Source organism: Mesoplodon bidens (genome assembly GCF_964165515.1).
Source record: "Mesoplodon bidens genome assembly, chromosome: 11".
Lineage (NCBI taxonomy): Eukaryota > Metazoa > Chordata > Mammalia > Artiodactyla > Ziphiidae > Mesoplodon > Mesoplodon bidens.
The window spans coordinates 64218671-64240848 of record NC_138167.1 but is presented as its reverse complement, the minus strand read 5'-3'; the positions used below and the strand labels follow the sequence as shown (position 1 = coordinate 64240848).

Genomic DNA, 22178 nt, shown 5'->3' with positions numbered 1-22178 from the left:
GCCCTGCCAGCCGGTACCTGCCCTCCGCCCCCAACAGGCGAGAAGCAGCCGCGTCCACATGGCTTCAGGTGTTCACATGGCAATAAACGGGCCCCCGGCCCTCCCGTGGCAGGGGCGCGCTCCGGCGCCCCAGCTCCGCTCCCGCCCGCTAGCCCGCCCGGCCCCTCCCCAAGCCCGGCCCTCAGCCCGCCCGCCTCGCCCCCAGCGAAACGGCGAGAGCCGCGGGATACCCGGGGCTGCCAGGGACCCCGGGGCGGGCAGCGCTGACCCCGCCGATCCCCGGGCGCCGCCCGCTCACATCCGCCGCCTTTGCACCCGAGGCCGCGACGAGCAGGTACCTTCCCCCGGCACCCTCAGGCCAGGACCGGTGCCCAAGCCCGGCCAGACTCCCAGGCCGGCCCGAGACCCCTCAGAGCCCTGAGGCCAGGCCGGACCCTCTCCCCTCAACGCTCCGAGGCCAGGGCAGGCCGCTCCTCTCTGCACTCCCGGGTCGGGCCGGGCAGAGACAGTCGCCTCAGCAACCCGAGTCCCGGCCTCGGAGTCCTGGGGCTCAGCACTCCCAGGTCGGGCCGGGCAAAGACCTCTGCCCCCAGCCCCAGAGGCCAGACACCCGGCCTGGCCCTAGCTCCTCAACCCTGACCTCTACCCCACCCCTCCCCCTCAAGCCCGGGCAGTGGTTACCTGTGGGAGCCCCCCGCCCGGTCCCTCGGCCTCGGCCGGGGGCGGGAGGGGAGGGAGCGGCGGCGGACGGCGCTGCGCGGGGTGGGGGTGGGGGAGCCTCCGCCGCCTCCAGCTCGGGCGCCGGGGCCGGCGGCGGGGCGGGCCGGGGCCGCGGCCCCTGGAGGCTCGCTCCGGCCCGCGCGCTCGCTCCCTGGTCAGGCGCGCCTCAGGGCGGGCTCTCCTGGCGGAGGCCGCGGCCGCCTCGCAGGGGCCGAAAGCGGCTCGGCTCGGGGTTTTTTCTCTCCATTCTCCCAACACACAGGAAATAACAGAGCGTCAGGTGACGGTTCGCGGCCAATCGAGAAGCTCCGGGCCGCGGCGCGCGGGCGGGCGGGAGGGCGCGCGGCGGGGGCGGGGCGGCAGGGGGCGGGGCCGGCGGGCGCGCGCGTGCCCACCCGCGTGCGGCGGCGGCGCTGAGGCCTGCGCGCGCCGGGCCGCAGGATACAACCGCCCCGCGGCCGGGGTCGCGCGGGTGTCCCCTCGGCGGCCGTGGGGTGCGTCGCGCGTGTCTCGCCGCTCGATCAATGCCATCTTGGCCCGCAGCTCCCGGCCGTCCTGGGAGTGGCCGCGAGCCAACTTTCTGGGGAGTTGGTGGCCCGGAATCTCTCCTTGGGATTTCTAGAGTTCCCTGGAGCCGCCAAAGCCAGAATCGCGTCTCTGTCACCCTTGGGGAGCCCGCGGGCGAGGGCCCACTCTCCTCCCCGTAACCCACTTAGTGGTGCCGGCCCCTGCCCGCCTAGCGCCCACCCGGCCCTCAGGCCTAGTGACCTCAACGCCTCCGCCCCTTGGCGCCCCGTGTCCTTGGATGAATGACTTGGGCCCTCTTGGGACTCAGTTTCCTCCGCAATACAAGCAAGGAGTGGGGAGGCCCACCAACCTCACATGTAAAATAGATGCTCACCAAACGCCAGCCGCCTTCGCCTGAGGCGGCATTAAAAAGCTGCCATGCCTGGCTGACTGGACCCAGGGTCCAGAATTAATTTGGAGATAAGGTGGATTTGCGGTGCCAAGGCCTCGGGCCGTTCCCAGCCTTCTTTTGCAAATCTCATGTATGTTTTATGGAGCAAAGGAATGGTTGACATTTTTTTTCTTTTCTTTTTTTTAAAGAATATCTCGGTTGTAAAACAAGATGTTTGTGCCGCCTGACCCACTGCTATCAAAAGTGAGAAGACCAGTGAGGCTAGGTTGTGCTTGGAGTGTTTGTGATCCTGCCTCTGGCTCACCCAGAGACCTGGCCAAATTCTCTCCCCACTCCGGGCCTCAGTTTCCCGTTGGTACAATGGGAAGGAGAAGAGTGTGGACTGGATGTCCCTAACGTTGAGTAAAATTGCTGATTCTAAATTAGACCCCATCTGCCCTAGATGTTAAGGGAGTATGTGGCTTCCTTTCCTGAAGCAACCCAACTTGAAAGTAAATTGGAATTGAAAGAAGAGGGTAGCAGGTGGAGGCTGATAGGAACCAGGTGTGGCCTGGGGGCCCAGTTTCAGTATATCTGAGGTCCATAACTCCCCAGGGCCTGGCTCTACCCTTTCACCTCTCACCCCACCTAGACAGAGACATTAACACTTTGTCTTGCCTTGGGCCACGCAAAGAGGGTCCTGGCTGTGGCAGCACCTGCCCCCAGCAAAGGGATCTAAGGTAGGGCCTGAGTTGGTTCTGGCACCCCAGGAGGATGTGGCGGGGGAAGGCAGTGATTTCTCCTGGCTTCTGTCCAATCACACAAAGTGGGGGCCGGCTCCAATGTGGGTCAGGGCTATTCTTGGAGACTTGATTCCCCAGCACCTCCTGCATGCCAGGCAGGGTGCCGGTCTCTTCCGGTCTCTTCCGGGGCAGAGCTGAACAGGCCGCCAAGCCCTGCCCTCTGGCTGTTCCCATTGTTCTATGAGTTTCATTTTCAAATTCTTTGGCACCAAGACTCAAAAGGCCAGTGCTGGCTTCTGCTTGAGTCAGAGCTACAGAGGGAAAGAGGGAACTCTCAGCACAGACCCATGTTTTCTGGACAAACACAGAAAGATACATGAGAGCCTCCACTTGGTGGTGGGAGCACCCTCAATTTCTTGAGAGACTTCATGAAGAAAAGGGAAGCCCATTTCCTTAGAGTCTCCTGCCCCATCGTTCTTCCCTTCCTTTCCCTTCTTCCTCAGCTCATTCAGGTCTCAGACTCGGGGACCAGAACGTGAAATGGATGGTGACAAGCCATGCAAAGCCTCATGCAGAAGGGAAGGAATGCAGACAGATAACTGAAGTCCAGGCTCTTGTTTGTTCCTGCCTCCTGTCCTGAGACTGACCCTACAGCCCCCTCCCCACCCCTTTGGACCCTGCCGGAACAATGGCTAGTTAACCTCCACCTGGAAACTTCCCCAGTCCTAGGGCCAGGCCAGCCTGGACTTCTTCACCCCTAACAGCCACTTTCCCTTTCAGTACCATTTGGAAAAAGAACATGTGTGGGCATTATGACCAACAGGTAGATTTGAGTTACGCTTGGGCTGTGTGGCCCTGGACTAGTCACTTCACCTCTCTGAACCTTGGTTTCCTCAGGTGTAAAATGGGGATAATATGACCTCACTCATAAGGTATTATGGGAATCTAAAGAGAAATGCATAAAAAATTCAGTACAGTACCAGGCACACATTAGCAATAGCTACAGTTCTATGATGTGGACATACAAGCAGACTGAGATTCAGAGAGGTTAAGTCACTGCTCAGGACCCCGTAGTGGCCAGAGCACAATACCCGGGAGCTCCCTCCTCTTTGATCACATTAGTGTCTTCTGTTGTTCTCTCACTGTCTCACCTGTGAGAATCCTTTCTTTTTTTTTTTTTAATTTTACAATTTTATTTTTTAATACAGCAGGTTCTTATTAGTTATCCATTTTATACATATTAGTGTATATATGTCAATCCCAAGAGAATCCTGTTTTTCCTACCACAGTTTAAGGAAAGGACAGTAGATTAGTTGGGGGTTTTTTGGTTTTTGTTTTTTTTTTCTCTCTCTCTTCTAGCCCAGTCCACTCAACAACTACATATTGAATTGAATCAGTGTTTTCAATTCCAGAAGCAAAATTAATCCTTTCCCTCCTCCTCCAGCTCCGAGATGGCTTTTGGAAACCCTGTGTCACTCCCTTTATTACAAACTCCTCTGCCCTCCTCCAGGCGCCTGGGCCACTCCGGGATTACAAATGGAGCCTTCTGCCTCTAGGTCACTGATTCCGCTACCATCTGTCAGCATGGATTGATTGAGGAGACTGGCCCTGCTCGGCAGATCAGTGACTTGTGTGAAGTGAGCTGGGCTGTCGGTGCCTTCAGCGGCAGGCGGATGTCCTTCCTCTCACTCGCTGGCTCTCTTGAGCACAAGTACCGCCCTCACCTTTATCCTTCAGTGGCCCCAGCTCTCCTTCCTCTTGGGAGGGGCCTCCTGCTAACTCTAGCATGCCAGGAGGGAGGCCTCCTGAACACGTGCTCACAGCCCTCCAGGAGACAACTTACCAGAAAAAGCCTCTGCTTAACAGAGTGGGGAGCCCCCCAAAGCGTCCAGCAGAGCCTGTCCCAAGCCAGGCACTTTTCCCACGCAAAGCACAAACCTAAGGGTGGCCTTCATTCCACACAGAGCACCTGCTGTGTGCTGGGCTGTAAACCCTGATGGAGGGAACACAGGGCCTCAGAATAAGTCTTTCTGGGGCAAGGGCAGGGCAGGCTTTAAGGCTAGGGGGGTGGGGAAGGCTCCAAATAGAGAGTCCGGGAATACCAAGCCTTAGCCATGTGGGGACAGCCACCGCAGGCCCCAGGAGGGCTGTGTGCAGTGCAGGGCTAGGGGAACGAGAGATGAGGCTGCAGAGGTGGGCAGGGGTGGGGTCCTACAGGGCCTTGTATCTGATCCGCTTGGCATGAACTGGTTGCACAGGGTCTCACAGTGACCTCTGCTCAGGAGATTTGCCCCTCAACCCTGCCTTCCACCTCATTCCTCCAGGGCCCAAGTCGTGGCTCCGTCCTCCTCAGCTCTCACTGATCACACTGGGCTGTCTGTGCCTGTGTCTGCCTCTCCCACAGGACCGTGAGCATTCACAGGGCTGACACCTCTGCTTCCCTCGGGTCTCTGGCATCCTCTGCAGGGTAAGGCACCATAACCATAAAAATGGTAACATTAATAATGACGATACAGCCCAGAGGAATCCAAGCTTACTGGGAACAGGTACTGTGTGTCTGTAGCGACATGATGAGGTTGGTACTGTTCTCTTCCCCACCTTACAAACGGGACGACGAAGGGGCAGAGAGTTGAACAACTTGTCCCAAGTCACACAGCATGGAAGAGGCCAAGCTGGGATTTGAACCCAGGTCTTTAGAGGTTGCACTTTTAACCACCAAGTTTCCCAGCACTGGGTAAACACTGGAAAGATGGATGGACACAGACCATTGGTGGGCCCCAAAGTTTGCAGGCGGATAGGGAAGCAGACTTGAGGGGACAGCAGGGTCGGCACCAGTCTCTCCCCATAGGTAACATGGTAAAGCCTTGGAGACTGGGCAGTTTGCAGGCGTTGGACCCTCAGACCCCATGCCTGGAAGACCCAGGCCTAACCGACAAGCCGCAGGAGCCGTGCATCAGCACGCTCGGGACACTGGAGGAGACGCAGCTGCGCGACGGGAGGCCCCTGCTGCCTGGCCTCACAGACGATCACCCTTCAGCACACTCAACACTTCTGCCACTAGTGCCTCAAGTCTCCTTGGGAAGTCCCTGGCATGGTGGCCCAGCACAGGTCATGGAGCTGGGGGTGCAGCCTGGTCTCACTGATCTGTGTCCTTTAGCAAATCATCCAATGGCTCTGAGTCTCAATTTCTTCATCTGGAAATTGGAATGCGTGGGGGGAGGGGCCGAGTGGTCTGCCTGCCTCCAGGAAGTCGGGTCCCTTACCTGGCTGACCCCATTCACTGCTCCCAACAACAGTAGGAGGCAGGGGTTGGCATCTTCATTGTGCAGAGCAGGAAATGGACACACAGAGAGGTTAAGAGACTTGCCGGAGGTCACACAGCTAGCAAGCAGCAGAGCTGGTTTGAACTCAGCCTTCTGGCCCCCGAGCCCCCACTGAGTCACTTACAGCACTGCAGAGTGTTAAAGTGAAGATGGAATGATCTAACAATAGCAGTGACAAAGCCACGTCTAAGCACTTCACCTGCTCTAACTTGCTTACTCCTTAGCTCCGAGGTGGGTACTATTATCACCTCATTCTGCAGATGAGGAAACTGAGTCACGGAACAGCTAGGCAGAGTTGGAATCTGAAACCAGGCAGGTCAGGCTGCAGAGCCCCTGCATCGCTTTATCACAAGAGAACAATAGGGAGGCTCCTTTCCATTGGGATTATTTCTGCTTGAAAGCTCAAGACTTTTAGCCCCATCACTGTTGGGCTCCACGGGAAGGCAGTGCTGCATGCTGAGGCATGCTGGGAAAAGACTTTGTTCCGTCCTGCTTTGTTGACACGCTCTTCATTTTAAGCCTGAAACCCCAGCTTCCTGTGAAGAATTCAAACCGTGGAGAAAAATGTGGCCACAATACAGCCACTACTTCCTGTGCCTCCAGTGCTCCCTGAGCTTGGGGCTCCATGTGTGTCCTCACACTCAACCTTCACAACACCCAAGTAGCCCCCACTTCACAGCTAAAGAAACTGAAGCCCAGAATTGCTAACAAGATGCCCAAAGGCACGCAGCTGCTAAGTAGTAGATCTGAGACTCATCCCCAGGTCCTTCTTGAGAATCCTGGCTCTTCTGACCACAACAGCTGCACCCCCATGGGATGCACGGAGGTGGGTCTTGTTTGCTGGGCTTTGAGGGAAATGCTGCTGCTCATCTTCTGCCACAGGCTGGTCCCTCAGTGTCACAATTCCTGGGCCACAGGGAAAGCACCAGGACACAGGTGTAAGAAGTGTGGACATCGATGTCCCCTCCACTCCATCTCTCCCTCCAGTGATTCAAGAATGGCTCCCCTGCCACCAAGGTGATGGTCTTCTGGAAGCAGTCATGCCCTGTGAGGTTCCTCATCACTGCCCTGCATCTCCCCGGGAGCTCACAGGATAACTCCAAGGCACATGTGTGATTCCGGGGAAACAGAAAGCAGCAGAGTCAATGGATTCTCCAACTCCTAACTGGTCTTGTTGATTGCAGCCTCTTTTCCCGGCCCACCCATCCCTGCAGCAAACTCATTACAGTTTCCAGAAGCCAGCTTTGACCCTACTACCCCTGGCTCAAAGGTTGTTGGTGGGCCCCAAGGAGCTTCAGAATTCAAGTAAATTCTCATCCACCTGGAACACAAAGCCCTCGCCTGGCCCCAGCCACCTCTCCAAGCTTCTCTCACACGTCCCTTTCTGCTTCTTTGCCAAACCAAATGGGTTGTGTCCGTACCATGTGCCTGTCTGCTACCCGAAGCAGGAAGCCCTTCTCTTTTCCCTACAGAGTGAAATTATACTCTTTCAAGTCTTACTCAAATGCCACCACCTCCACGAAGCCTTAATACTCATCATAAATTCACTCCACAAACATTGATTGAGCCCCTACCATAGGCCAGGCATTGAGCCCAAGGGGCCCCGTTATCATGGAGCTTACAGTGCCATAGGACCATTAGAGCAAACAAATGATCACATAAATAATCATTTGGTAACAGCCATGAAACACATTAGTAAGCAAGTGGGCAGGTGCACAGAGGGTGTATAATGGGACCCTGGGTCTTGGGGATCCAGGACATTTGAGCTGAGACATGAAGGACAGATAGGAAGTTGCCATGTGATGCGGTTGGAAGAGAGCTCCAGGCAGTGGGCACAGCACAGGCAAAAGCCCTAAGGCAGGAGGGAGCGAGTAGATTTCCAGGAATGGAAAGGAGGCCAGTGCGATTTCAATGAAATGAGTAAGCTGGAGATGCAGTTGGAACGAGACAGTGCAGACCACGAAAGGCTTGGGGACTTTATCCCAAAGGCAAAAGGGGGAACCGCTGAAGGATTCTGAGCAGAGAAAATAGTCAATATTCATTTATAAATGATCCTGCCCCGTGGCTGAGTGTCTCCTGAAAAGCCTAGGCTTTGCGTCCAGCCACCCCTGAAACTTGGCTGTCTGGTTGTTTGGGAGTGAAGTTTTCAAACCCCTCCTCCTGGACTGAGCTCTCGAGGGCAGGCCTGACTTCCGGTTCTCCCGCGTCATCCTCAGCACGTGGAGCTGCTCCAAAAACATTTGTGGAACGAACTAACAGATAAGACAAGACACTTACCAGCATTTCCCCCGGAAGAGGCCAGGCTGCCTGGGGGGCCTTCCACGTTCTCTGGAAATCACAAAATTCAAGGATTTTAGTAAGGTCACTACTCGGGGAGCCCTTGATAGTAGAGCCGGCATCCCATGGATGCCCGTGCCCAGGGCCAGCATGACACCGCACAGGCATCTGCCCGTGACCGTGTCCTGAATGACCAGAAACAGAACCAAAAGACCCCAACAGCTATTAAGGTGCTTTCGAGTTTACAAAGCACATTTCACAAGCAGCCTCACACGGGGTCAACCCTCTCGGGTGGATACAGTTGCTGCCCTGTTTTACAGATGAGGAAACTGAGGCCCAGACAAGGGAGCGTCCCTGGCCAGTCATCTCAAAGCCAAGACTAGAACCTGACAACAGTTCAGGCTACTTACGGCTCCCATGGGGTTAAGAGAGCTTTCCGGAAATTTCTTTTTAAAATGTTTTAAAGTGACATATTTCATCAGGATGTCTGTCAGCCAGCAGTGGGAGCTAACACACCAATTCTCACAGGCCGTTCCCCCTGCCTGTGAAATCTGCACGCTCAGCCCCAGGCCCTGAGGCTGGTGGCTTAGCCCAGGGCACGGGAGGGGCCTGCGTGATGAATCCTCGGCTCCCTGGGCTTGGTGCTGGCACAAAGCAGGTGCTCAGGAGACTGAGTGTTCTCCAGGGGAACCTGAGCCAATGTGAGGGGATAACAATAGAGAACACTCCTACGGCTCTCACGTGTGCCAGGAACCATGCTAAGTGAGTTACCCGCATTAACTCGGGTCACTCTCACAACAAGGCTATGAGGTGAGTATGCCAATTATTCCTATTTATATGTGTGAAAACTGAGGCTCGGAGCAATAGCTAATTAGCCTGGGATCACACAGCCAGTGAGCGGCAGAGCTGGGATTTGAACCCTTTAAGCCTCCCCATGCCCTGGCTGAGTGAAGGTGGGCAGAAACCTGTGCATCCTCAAGGACTGCGACCATGTGGGGTGCCCCTCCTGCACACACTTGATGACCGCTATTCCCATTCCCCATATATCCTGTGTGGGCAAGCAGTGACAAGCTGGCATGGTAACTACCCCATCTCTCCAGCCTCCTCTGCCCTCACCCCGTGGTCTCTGGGCTCCCTTTACCTATCCTGCCACCAATGGGCTCCCGCCCCAGCTCCTTTTTGGTAGTAGGTGGGGTGTACAAAAGAAAGGGAGGGCAGGGGCTTCCCTGGTGGTGCAGTGGTTGAGAGTCCGCCTGCTGATGCAGGGGACGTGGGTTCGTGCCCCGGTCCGGGAAGATCCCACATGCCACGGAGCTGCTGGGCCCGTGAGCCAAGGCCGCTGAGCCTGCGCCTCCGGAGCCTGTGCTCCGCAATGGGAGAGGCCACAACAGTGAGAGGCCCGCGTACCGCAAAAAAAAAAAAAAAAAGAAAAAAGAAAAAAAAAAGAAAGGGAGGGCAGAGGGCGATGCTACCTTGAGAAGGCTCTGTAAGCTCTGGAGCCTCAGCTTTATCACCTGCAGAATGGGGACATTAACATCGCCCACCACGGAGGGCTGCATCCACACAAGTGCTTAATCCATGACCTCACACCTACGTGCTGGTTGCAATTATTCTGGCCTCAGATACCCCTTGAGGGGGAATCACTCGTCCCATGAGCAGGCAGGCTCAGGGAAATACGGTGCCCACGGTCACCCAGCATCGATCACCCAGCACAGCACAGTGGAACAAGGAATGAGCGGTCTGTCTACTCTGAAGCACGAGTGGAGGAGAGGAGGGAGGGTAAATGAAACGCTTGGGTCTTCCACGCAACTCAGCGTCACACTGCCAGGTGTGGGCTGGATTTGGCTTCTGAGTCCTGTATCCGCCCACTCCCAAGGCTCTCCCCCAATGGTGCCCATAGAGTGGTGTTGGGGGAGTCCTGTGCCCTCCTGGGAGCCACTATCTTGCTGGACCCTCTCGGCCCCCTTCCCCAGCCCAGGCGAGGTGTGCTGGTGGGGACAGGAGGAACAGTGGGAAGGCCAGACATCGAAGTTGTTCAACTGTGGGCTGACTGCAGAATAAAAGGGAAGAAAGCATCCTTTCCAGAAAAATCAATGGACAGATGTGACCGCCCAAGTCACAACCTACACGGAAGCCATCCAAGAAAATCAAAGAGACGAGAGAATTGCCACCCCTTACAGCAGCTGAGAGAGGTGAGCGAGCCCAATCCCCCATCAGACAGATAGGGAAACTGAGGCCCAGGGTGGGGCCGTGACTGGTCCAGGGCCCCACGGTATGTCTGAGGCTCTGCCACGTGTGAGGGGTGTCCAGTCCCAGGTGGCCCATTTGCAGTGGTGGGTGGGCCCTTGTGGTCCTCATGCCTCACAGCCCAGCCGTCGTCCAATTCCCTCTGGTCTTGCCCACATTACCAAGGGTGTCCGTTTAGCCTCGCGCAGAAAACACCATATCTCTGAGGCTCTTCCCTGCATGCTTTTGGCTTCTGGGGTGCCCTACCCCCCACCCCCACATGTTAGGTGGAGTGAGGGGAGACTGTATTCAATAAGCTACTACATAGTTGTGCAATTAGAACAGAGCCTGCCTGACTCGCAGTAAGTGCTCATAAATGTTAGCTTTTTTTTTTTTTTTGGCCGCGCCAGGCGTCTTGTGGGATCTTCGTTCCTCAACCAGGGATTGAACCCGGGGCCCTCGGCAGTGAAAGCACAGAGTCCTAGCCACTGGACTGCCAGGGAGTTCCCAATGTTAGCTATTATTACTAGGCACGATTATCCTGGCCCACAGACACTAGATGCTAGAGCCTTCACTCTCCTGCGCTGACTTTTCTTTGAGCTAACAACTGTTTTGAGTGCCCTCTGGGAGCCAGGCTCTGGGCCGACTGCTTTGTGAGAGTTATCTCGCCTAATCTTCACCACAGCCCTGTGACTTAGGTACTATTATTACCCCAGGAAACCAAGGCTCAGAGAGGGCAGGTGAGTTGCCTGAGGCAACACAGCTGGTAAATGGCACAGCCAGGGTTGAACCCAGGCAGTCTGGCTCCCGCTATGAACTGGGGGGAGTGGCGGCCCTGATCTCTTGCAGGAGCTTCCAGGCACGTCAGGGTCCCAGGCAAGAGAAGCTGCTCCAGGAACCCTCACCCAAGTTGGGGACCAGGCATCTACTCTGATTCCCTGGCAATGTTGGCCCCATCTCAGAGTGGGGCCTGGGCTGGCCCTGGATGCCAGAAGTCCTGAGACTCCAAATTAAAAGGAGACCCAGGCTGGTCCTTAAATTCCCAGGCTGTTCAGGAATTCCAACAGCACAAGGACACCCTGAGAGGAGCTAGAACGAGCCAGCTTTGTGTGCAACCTGCCCACTCTCATCAAGTCAGGCTCTCCCTTCTTCCAGGACTGGCTCCCACTGCCGAGAGAAAGTGTTCCCTCTCCCCCTTCCCCTTCCTGGGCTTCAGCCACTCAAGGTGACTGGCCTGTTACACCTGCAGCTCTCTGCTCTTACCCTTCCTTCTGGTGGTACACTCTCCCCTGCCTTAGCCTGGCAAACTCCTACTCATCCTCCAAGACGTTCAAATGCCACCTCCTCTCTGAAGCCCCTCTTGATTGACCTGTCAGAATTCACAAGGGTACCCCAGGGAAAACTTTTTTTGTTGTGCCTCTAGGGTGCTGGCATAGCCAGCTCCCTCATAATCACAGCTGCCATTAATTGAGCACCTGCTGTATACAGGTGCTGCACCTGCAGTCTCCTTAATCCCTACAACAAGGCTGCAGGTAGAGTTTACTACTACCAGGTAGTAAACCTTTTAGAACTGCATCTCTGAGAGATTAAGTAACTTGCCTAAGGTCATATAGCCAGAAAGTGGCCAGGGAAGACTGCAACTCAGGGCTGACTCCAAAGCTCCTGGGGTCCATCAAATTGGGGGCATACAGAGGGAAGGGGCTTGCTGTGCTTCTTCCATCTATGTATGCCAGGAGGGTGGGCATACGGCTCCAAGTGGGCAGGCTCTGTGAGCCTGGGCTGGGTGAAATGAGCTGACCGGCCAGTTGGAACCTCAACTGGTACTCCCAACACCTCTGAGAGAAGGGTCTCAAGCCCAGGCCTGGAACGGACCCAGCATCTTGGCCTTGAGGAGAGTCTATCCACTGTTCCTTCCTTTTCCATCCGATGAAGGAGGCTCCATGGGGCACCAGAGCCCCGCAGGCGAAGGCCAGGTACTCCTCACACACAGCTCCCTGGCTCCTCTGTGCAGGTTGGCTTGTGGGCCCAGGACCTGAAGGAAATGCTGGGGTAGATGAGCGAGCCCGCCAGCAGTTTCCAAAGGGACATTAGCCACATGAGGCTCTCCTGCTTGGGGCAGATGTCCCGGTCACAGGCATAGCTGTGGCTTGTCCCTACATGTCAGGCTCCGTGGGGAAAAATCCCCTTCCGGTGGGTTTGCCCAAAGGAAGTGAGCCCATCACCCCTTCCAGGGTGTGAGGCAGGGTGACTGTTCCATCCTGGTGGCCCACCTTCCTGGGGTATCAGCGGGTCTGGATCTGCTCCCCTAGCTTTCAGGCACACACCCGCTCTGTGCTCAGCTCTGGGCGGGTGCTGGGAACACTGAGAAGGATGCCTTAAAAATCCTGTACCCAAGAGCCTGACAGTGACCACACCTCTCACAGCACTGTGAGGGGGGCATGGGGATGGGCAGGGCGCAGGCCCCCAGACCATCCAGGTTGAGGGCAGGGAAGGCTCCCTGGAGGAGGCTAACTGAATCCAAAAGGACTTGACCAGGCAAAAGAGGCGGTGAGGTCCAGGTGAGGAACCAGCTCCTGGGGAAGGAGGGCTAGAATGAGGGCTACAGCCTGAGGCCTAGTGTGTGACAGGCTGGACCCAGAGGGCCTTCCCCTGACCCTCCATCTGAGGTGGGCTCCTGCCTCGGCTTCTCAGCTCAGATGTCTCCATCCCTGCTGGGGCCTGAGCTATGGCCTGGCCCTACTAAAGCCCCACTCTCTGAGTTCTCTGGAGACTTCCTCTAGAGACTGACCACCTCTGTACATGCCACTGCTCCTGCCTGAGCCCTGCTGCAGCCCAGAGCCTAGAGCTGTGGTTGCTTCCCAGCCCAGGTCAGGCTCAAGCTCTCTGCCCTCATGTGCCCGTCAGAGGAGACAAGGTCCTGGGACACCTTGCCAACACCAGCCCGGCCACAGAACCCGTTGCCACCCTCCTGCAGCCGGGGGCAGGCCCATCTCTGGCCTTGTATCTTCGAACCCCATCTGAGCCTCAGTCCCTGGCTCTCTGTCTCTGGTTACCCTTGGGAAGCAGCTGTGGGCAGAAGTAGCCTTCTGAGACCTCAGGCTGCCCAGGCTGAGAATGACAGGACCGTGACCCTGGCTGGGGACAGAGAGACCTCGCAGGGAGGCAGCCAAGATGGGGCAATGGCTGGGGGTCAGGAGAGCAGCCTGGGCTTCCTGCAGAGTGAGGAGGGGGCTGGTGTGCCAGAGAGGAGGGAGGACCAGCTCCTCCCCGCCATGCTGGCCTGTCTGTCTCCAGCACTTCACTGCAAAAATAAATGGAAAAAGCACACACCAGACAGAAAAAAGGGAGGAAAAAAAACAAAACCCCAAACCGCCCCACATGGGCTCCCTCAGCGGGTTTGGGCCAAGGCCTTGGCCTGGGTTACTTGCTGCTGCTTTTCCCGGGAAGCTGCTGGTGCCAAATTTGCATTTACCACAAACAGAGACAACACAATGTCATAATCCTTCTCCTGTCACTCTCCCCTCTCTTCCTCCTCCCACCTCAGACACGCACGCTAACACAAAATGACGGCTCCCTCGACAGCCTGAATGAGCAAAGCCCTCGATCTGCCTCTTAATTGCTGGCGTTTCTCTCCGGCCCGCGCTCCGTGCCCCTCGCCCAACTTGCAGCAGACCACCCACTGCCCCCTCCTTTGTCCCGAATCACCGCTGACAAATGGCCTGCTGGAGGTGGAAGAATAAGCCTAGAAATAATGGTGGGGGGGAGAAGCCAGCCCCTGGCCACCCCCGGCCGCCTCTGCGCCCTCACTGCCAGGGTCCCAGCCACGGAAGCTGGCTGGACCTCAGGGGACGGGGGGCAGCGAGAGTGACTCAGCCCCTGGGACTCTGACCCGGAGCCCTGCCCTTCACGCCCCGGCCGCCACGCTCCTAGAGCAGCCGTCTCTCCCCCCTCCTCTCCCGGCCACCCTCCCGGGCACCGCTCTGAACATCCCCCGCGCTCCCCTCCCTCCATGGCTCTTTATGGCAGTTTCAAAGCTGCAGCCGCCGCTCGAGCAGCTGCGGCCTTTGATGGGGACAAGGCAGTGAAGGCCGCCCGGGAGGCCCCTGCCCGCCCCCGCCCGCCCCTCCCCGGGAGCCTCGGGCCGGGCAGCGTGGCGCGGCGGAGCGCCCAGCCGGCACGCCTCGCACGCCAGAGCAAACTTTCGTGACCGGAGGGAGAGACACGGCGCATGCTGCGTTACCTTTGCAGCAGCATCCTTCCTGGCACTTGCTCCAGACCCCTCCAACAGCCCAGGGCGACTGGCCGGAGGAAAACAACTCCCGAGTGAGGCTAGGGAGGAGGGGAAAGGGAAAAAGGAGAAGGAAAAGGAAAGGGGGCAGTTTCTCGTCTCTCAGCCTCCTCGCGGCTCCTCCTGCCCGAGCCGGCAAGTGAAGTCACAGGGCCGGGGCGGTGACATCAGCCGAGCCTCTGACATCACGGCCCCTGCCAGATCTCACCTCTGCAGGGCGGAGATGGAGGAGCAGCGGGGAGGAGGGGATGGATGGAGGAAGGAGGGGAGCACAGATTCCTCCATCGCCCTCAAATGCGGAGAACGTGTGCCAGCGTGGGGGGGGGGGCAGGGGAGGGGCGGGTGGCTCATCTCTGAAGAATATGTTTTATCTCTATAGATAGGGGCGATTATGTGTCTATAATTGGCCCCCGAGTGAATGGCTTAAAAGGGCTGAACGCCCACCACAGGCAAGAATCACAGCTCACTGCTGTTCTTGGAGCCCAGTGGGTCAAGGCCAGTGTGACGGGTCGTGGAACACCTACTGTGTGCGGGAACTCGCATCCAGCATCTTGGGTGGTGATCGCAAACACCTGGTGTGGCTCAGAGAGGGAAGGGCCTCCCCAAGGCGGTGCAGAAGGAAAATGAGCTGGGATTTGAGGCAGGTAGCAAAGAGGGTGGGATAGGGCCAGTCACGGCCAGCAAGGGGGCCCAGAGCCTGAAGGGCCAGCCAGGCAGCTTCGGGGCTTTTTGAAGCCTTTCACCAGCTGCAGGATCAAGGCCTTGGATTTGATTACTCAGCCTAGGCCACCCCCCAGCAAAGTTGGGCTTCAGTAGGGGCAGGCAGAATGCAGCAGTCCCCATCACCCCAAATCCCGTGTCCAGGGGTGGCAGCAGCAGGCAGCCTGCCCTCAGCACGTGGCTAGCAGCACCAGTTCAGTGGGCTGAGCAGCTACTACTACGTGCAGGCCCAGCACCAGGCATTCATGCTCCCCCTCTTACTCCGTGGCAATGCCTAAGAGGTAGGCACCAAAGCCCCATGTCAAGGTGGCGAAACTGAGGCCCAATACATGGTGGGACAAAACAGAGACCCAGGTGTCCAGTGCCTGGACTCCAGACCACGGCCAGATCCTTGCCCTCAGCCTGAGCCTCCTACTCTACAGCTGCACAGACCATCCCCGATGCCCACTTGTTTTAAGTAAACCATGGGTAGTCTAGCCTCTGCCCTCAGATGAGACACCACACAACCCGCTCTACTGTGTTCCCTTTAGCTCAAGACCCCAGCCCAGCCCAGGCCCCGACAGGCCCCGGTGTGGCAATCCCACTGCAGCACCCTCTCCCCTGGCACCACGGAGCGCCTGGGCTGCTGTACATGGGCTGCCCCTAATTCGGCTCACAACTGCATCTGAGCTCCTGGGCCTGGCATTGGGTGAGGGCCTACTAAGCGCCAGACTCCAGCTATCTCATTTCACCCTTCCCACATCCAGGATGTCAGGGTTAGAGGCCAGGAGACCAGGCTGCTCCCAGGGTCTGGAAAGTACTTCCCTTTCTCCCAGGCTTTCCCCAAAGCCAGGAGCTAACGTTCCCACCTCAGTTCTCAGGACTCTGGCCATGCTTTGCACCGGTCCTTCCACCACCAGGACCTGACATGGTGCAAAATCCACACTAGGCACTCAGTAAAGCCTTGTAGTAAACTGACCCTAGTCACAAAAGATGTGCGCACAGGCGCAAACACCAGCGAGGAAACCCAGAAGAAACACCTCCATTCAGTTCCCTAAACAAAGCACGCTCCCTCTGGTCTCCAGGCCTTCGCACCTGCTGTTCCGCTGCTTGGAACACCTCACCCCACCGTCACCCGTTCCCTGGCTACATGAGGGTCTCAACTGAAACATCACTTCCTCCGAGAAGCATCTCCTGACCCCCAGCTCCAAGTGAGATGCAACTTTCCATGTTTATCCCCCATCATAGCTCCTACTGAGTGTCCCGGGAGGCAGCAGGAAGTGGTGGAAAGGGACGGGGGCTCCAAGGCAGACTGCTCGGGTTCAAATCCCGGCTTCCGGCTTGTGTGACCCTGGACAAGCCACCTGACCCCTCTAAGTCTGTTTCCTCCTTTGTGAAATGTGGGCAAGAACAGCAGTGCTGTTGAGAGGGTCTCAGCACAGTGCAGACCCTCACCAGATCCAGCAGAACTGTGCCTGCCTGTTCACCTGCCTGCCTCCCCGGCCAGGCTGCTAAACCAGCCAAGGAGATGGGTCTGCTTTGTCTTCTGACCCTTGGCACATTGCCTGCACACAGTGGGCATTCAAGAAATATGCACCGGGCTTCCCTGGTGGCGCAGTGGTTGAGGGTCAGCCTGCCGATGCAGGGGACACGGGTTTGTACCCCGGTCCGGGAAGATCCCACATGCCGCGGAGTGGCTGGGCCCGTGAGCCATGGCCGCTGAGCCTGCGCGTCTGGAGCCTGTGCTCCGCAATGGGAGAGGCCACAACAGTGAGAGGCCCGCGCACCACAAAAAAAAAAAAAAAAGAAGAAATATGCACCGAGGAAACCAGGCAAGGTTGGTTGACACAGTGGATTGAAGAACTTTAATTCAGTTCGGCAGACACCTGGTTTTAAATCTTGGCTCCACCACTTCCTTCCTGTGTGACTGTGGGCAAGTTACTTAACTTCTCTGAGGCTCATATGCTCCACCTGTAAAATGGGTATAAAAACAGAACCTGCCTTATAAGGTTGTTGTGAAATTACATGAGAGAAGGGATGCAAAATGCTTAGACCAGTGCAGACTCGTAGCAGGAGCCAGATCCGTGTTAGATGCCATCATTATTACCTTATGTGATCTGGGCCTGCGAGGTGCCACAGACAACAGAGGGGAGTCTGAGAGAGACGTGGTGGAAGTGGGAAGGAAGTGGACTTTGGAAGAACACAGACTGGGTTCCGACACAACCTCAGTGAGCCTCAACTTCCCACTCTTGAAGGAATGTAACTATGCTCCTTACTTCGCTGAGTTTTTAAGTGGGAAACTGCAGACAAGGAATATGAGTGAGCCTACCACAGAGCAGGGCACTTAGTAGATACAGAATAAATACGGGTTCCCTTCAGTCCCCTCAAACTATGGACACACATGGACAGTTATTCAGTAACTTTTCACAAATATCTCAACATGGGTGAGGTGGGATCACCAAGTGGGGAGTAACAGATGCAGAGAAGAGGCTTAGAAGGGATGGCAGCTGGGGGAGGCACCAGGAAAGGCTTCCTGGATGAGGAGGTGTGTGAGCTGGGTCAGGAAGGTTCAGGGGAAGGGAGAAGGGAGTAAATGCGTGGACAGAATAGTTGGGGCACCCAACCCCCCCAAAGGTAAAGCACATTTCAACACAGCAACTCAGAGGGTAGAGGGGGCACTGTTGCCTCTGTTTGGGAACATGGGGTTTTGGTAGCACAGTGGCTGAGCTGGAGGGCTCCATGAGCACCAAGCCTCTGTGCTGGGCATGTTGTCATGGATACAGGCCAACACCACAGAGACCAGAATAACTGAGCTGGGTGGGATGCTGGAATCATCTGCCCCAATCACTCTACAGATGGGGAAACTGAGGCCCAGAGAGAAGGGACTTGACCAAGGTCACATGGTAGGTCAGTGGCAGGGACCTACCTGCCTACACTTAGTCTCATAACCCTGAGGTCAGAATTCTCTTAATGGTAACGGCAAAGACAAGTTAATGATACTTACATAGTGCTTATTGTGTGCACCTGTGTCTTAGCTTCTTAGGAAGATGAACTCATTTGAGCCCCACAAACAACCCTCTGGTGAGGGTCTACCATTACCCTCCATTTTACAGATGAGCAAACTGAGGCCTAGGGAACTCAACTAAGTTGCCCAAAATCACACTGCCAATAAAGAGCAGAGCCAGGATTCAACCCCAGGGTATCCAGCCCCAGAATCTGGGTACTTAACCAATACACCCGACTGCTCTCATCATAGCATGCATCCATCCCATCATGCATACGTGCACCCATCCGCCCAATCAGGCATGCATGCATTCGTTCAAGCAGTATTTATTTGAGCTCCTACTGTTCCAGGCACTCAAAAATCAGAAGTGAATGCACAGCCAACCCCACGGAGCCCTGCCGCCTCTCTGTGACCCATGCTGCCTTGTACTGTGCCCAGCCATCTCAGAGCTCACTAAAAACCATTCTCCTGAAAAGCCTGGTCTCAAATTTAGCTGCTCAAGACCACAGACCGCTCTACTGCTGGGAAACCACAAACCAACCCCCCCTTTTAAAAGCCATTATGTCGCTTGCTTAGGAAAGTGGGAGTGAAGACGATTGATCCAGTATCAGTTTCTGGGTAGAATGGTGAATTGCATGGATGTCCGAGGCCTCACTGACCCAGGGGAAAAAAAAAAAAATCCTGCAAATCAGATTTGGAAATAGTACACAGGGCTTGAAGCAGTCGAGTGAAAAAGTTTAATGGCTGAATTTTGCCACCACAGAGCTTTCAACAAGTCCAGCCCCCTGGGCAAGGAGGACGCAGCCCATTCGCATGCACTGGGTACCCTTTCAGATAGCCTTCAGGGCTCCCAGAAGACCCAGGCCTTCTCCTGCTCTGCTCCAGGCCCACTGCACTGTTCTACCCCAAAGGCTGGCATGACTGTCCCACTCCCCAGAGGAGGAAACAGACTCAGAAGAAGGAAGACTTTCCCAAAGTCAACACAAACCAGGCCTGGCTGGTTCCAAAGACTGTGGTCCGCCCTCAACATTGCCACTTCAGTGCAGCCTTGGGCAGGCCTTGTGCCTTCTCTGATCCTCCAGTTTCCTCTACCTTAAAGTGAAGACACTGAGAAACAAGAGCAGGAGCTCCCTTCCAGCCCTGGCATCCGGTACTTCCATCTGACAAGGCTGCAAGATTGGTGCCAAGGACAGGAAGAAGGGCCGGCAGACGTTCCCCCAACCCACACCACCACCACCACTTTCATCTCACCTCCACTAAACAGCTCCAGAACAACATATCTTAAAACAGAAATCCACTTCAGGGAGGTGAGGTATTTTAATACCCATTCTACAGATGGGGCTATAGAGTCAAATCTATAAGAGAAGTACTCTCTCCCTGCCACTGCCTCCCCCAACACATTGAGACGTTCTGAACATCATCTGCCATTGCCCAAAAGCAGAGACAAAGCGAGAGGAACTGGGTGGCTACTGAAATCAGGTTATTAGTAGAATTATTAATAATAATCCCCAACATCTGCATAATAGCTACCTCCTGGCTGTGCAAAGGCTCACAGCCTCAGTTTCCTCTTCCACAAAACGGGAATAATAGTGATTATTCTTCCCTGAGATGGCAGGACAAGAATCATGCATCCCATTTTGCAGACGAAGAAACCGAGGCCCAGAAAGGGGGTGTTAAGTGCACTGAAGCCACAACTCGAACATGGGTCTGTGACACAACGCAGGAGGCTAAAAGGAAAGAAAGGTCTGGGGTGGCCTGAGATTCTGAACCAAGCACACTTTTATCTGCTGGCAGTCTGCTGATGGCCACAAACGAAGGGTGATTTGCCTGCCCGGGGGCCATCAGGGGCCTGCAGCCTGCCCTGGGCACAGCTGCCACCCTGGCAGACCCCCAAAGAGCCCCCCAAAGAATCTCTGCACTCCCGAGCTGTTTTCCCATTCCAAACATGCCAGAGCCCCGCGGACCCCGGAGGCTGCTACTTAGCGCCAGATTAATCACACCAAATTCTCCATCCAGATACTGCGTGCAGGCCGAACTCCCACCGCTAATCGCCATAATATTCTCCTCGGCGTGTGCAGGCGGCCGGGGCGATGTTCCAGGAATATTAATTCTCCACCGCCGGCTCACTCTCACCGCACGCATGCGCCCCCTGCATGGCCGGCTGCTGTTCGGGGATCAGGGGGCCGGGCAGGGGGACAGGGGGCCAGCAGGAGGCAGTGCCCAGGTCAGAAACCCTCCCTGGGGGCTGGGGGCTGCCCGGTGGTAAGCGGTGGCCCCAAGGCCTGGCTTACATTTTAACCTGCGCCACCGCAGGGCTGGAGGTGGCTCGTGCCTGCAGTGAGGGTCGCCCCGCTCACCCTGTCTCTTCTCCCAGTTTTGCCCCCAAGCCCCCTGCCCCAGGACCTGCAGGAGGCTCAGGTCCCCTGAGAAGCCACAAAGCATGAGTCCTCTGATGTCCTCTCAACACAACAGAGCTTTGAGGAAACGGGCAGCTAGGGACCAGCTAATCCTAGCCAAAAAAAAAAAAAGAACACACAAAAAAAGGAATGAAAGTCTTTCATCTGCTCAAAATATAAAACCGTGGGTGGTGGAAAGGACTCAGGTGAAGGAAGTTGGGCTCTGCTGTGGGCCTATCCCGGCCTGGAGGGGGCAGGCCTCCACTGCTGGCAATACCTGACCCTTGCCTAGCACAAGGAGGGGACCCTCTCCCCATAGTGTGGCCACTAATAAGAGGGGCCCAGGAAAGGCTGGCAGGGACAGCTTCTAGCTTCTGGAGGGTCCCTGAGGAGACGGATCACACCTCTGTCTCGAGCCCACTGGCTCTGGTTGAGGTGTATGCTGCTGGGTCTGGGGACAGAGACACTGGCCTGTCTTCAGGGAGCGCCCAGCAATTCAAGAAAAACAAGAGCTCCCCTGCACACAGGCCCTGGGAGCACGCCTCCTGCCCACCCTGACCCCTAGAACACCGCTGGGAAGAGTTGCATCCTCAGGGGCTTTGCAAAACACCCCTCTTACCTTATCCTGGTTCAAACTCAGTACAACCATGGGAAGCAACTTTAACACTCCGGTTCACAACTAAGGAACCTGAGGCACGGAGAGGTGAAGTCAATGGCCCAGCCAGATGGGTGCCCAGGCTGTCAGAATTCAAAGCCAGTGACCTCTCCTCTCCAGGGCACAGCCTCACTCCACACCCCCCGTCCCTCCCCTCTCCAGGGCTCCATCTCCTCTTTTCTGAAATGATCTTTAAGGTCCTTCCTGCTCCCACATCCTGGCCAACAAGCAAAAGCATTTATTGAGCACCTACTCTGTACCACGTCCAAGGATCCAGAAATGCACAAGGTCATGTTGCTTAAGGAGTTACACAGTCTGGTGGGAGGAAAGAAAAGTAAACCAGTGACCACACTCCAGTCTGAACTGCAGGGGAAGGGGCCTTCCCCCATGGCCTTGGGGTTAGAGAGGCCTTCCCAGAGGAGGCAATCATTGAGGAGAAAGTGGGAGGGGAAGGGATCCCTGCACTGGAGTCTGGACCAGAGTGGACAGATCGGGCTGAGAGTGGTTTCTGTGAGTGGTACAGTGAAGGCGGCCTCTGTGTGAGGAATCAGATAAGAGCAGGAGGGGTATAGCTGTTGGTGGGATGGTGTGCTGGGCTGGGCAGGGCCCCAGGCCCAGTGTGGATCCAAGTGGGCTGAGCCAGTACCTGACTAGGTTGTCTAGGCTGGCCCAGGCCAGGGCAGGGCCCTGGGCCACAGAGGGCTGAGGAGGGGGCCTCTTGAAGCCGGGTCTCCTGACTCCTGGTCCAGTGATCTGACTGGGAGGCAGGGCCTGTAAGAATAACCAAAAAGGTGGGTCCAGCCTAACAAAGTGAGCAAAAAGGGCCTATGTGAGGGTTTGGGGCTCAACCCAATTCCTTTCTGGAACAGACAGGTTAAGAGAATCAAGGTTTAAACCACAGAGGTGGGAATTCCCTGGTGGTCCAGTGGTTGGGACTCCGCACCCAGGT

The 22178-nt window shown here is 56.3% G+C and overlaps 1 protein-coding gene and 1 long non-coding RNA gene across 3 annotated transcripts in view; one reads left to right on the top strand and one right to left on the bottom strand.

Annotated features, from left to right (window-relative positions):
* Positions 1–967, bottom strand: part of TCF20 (transcription factor 20) — a 97481-nt gene extending 96514 nt beyond the window's left edge. The window contains exon 1 of one of the 2 annotated variants that reach the window (XM_081250336.1): positions 682–967. The gene's annotated coding sequence lies outside the window, so the exon portion shown is untranslated. The remainder of the gene's footprint in view (positions 1–681) is intronic. The other variant, XM_081250335.1, reaches the window with a different exon arrangement.
* On the top strand, positions 168–6935 carry LOC308625814. The gene is made up of 2 exons (XR_014017152.1): positions 168–334; positions 3806–6935. It is a non-coding gene; the product is annotated as an uncharacterized lncRNA (long non-coding RNA).
* The last annotated feature ends 15243 nt before the right edge of the window (positions 6936–22178 follow it).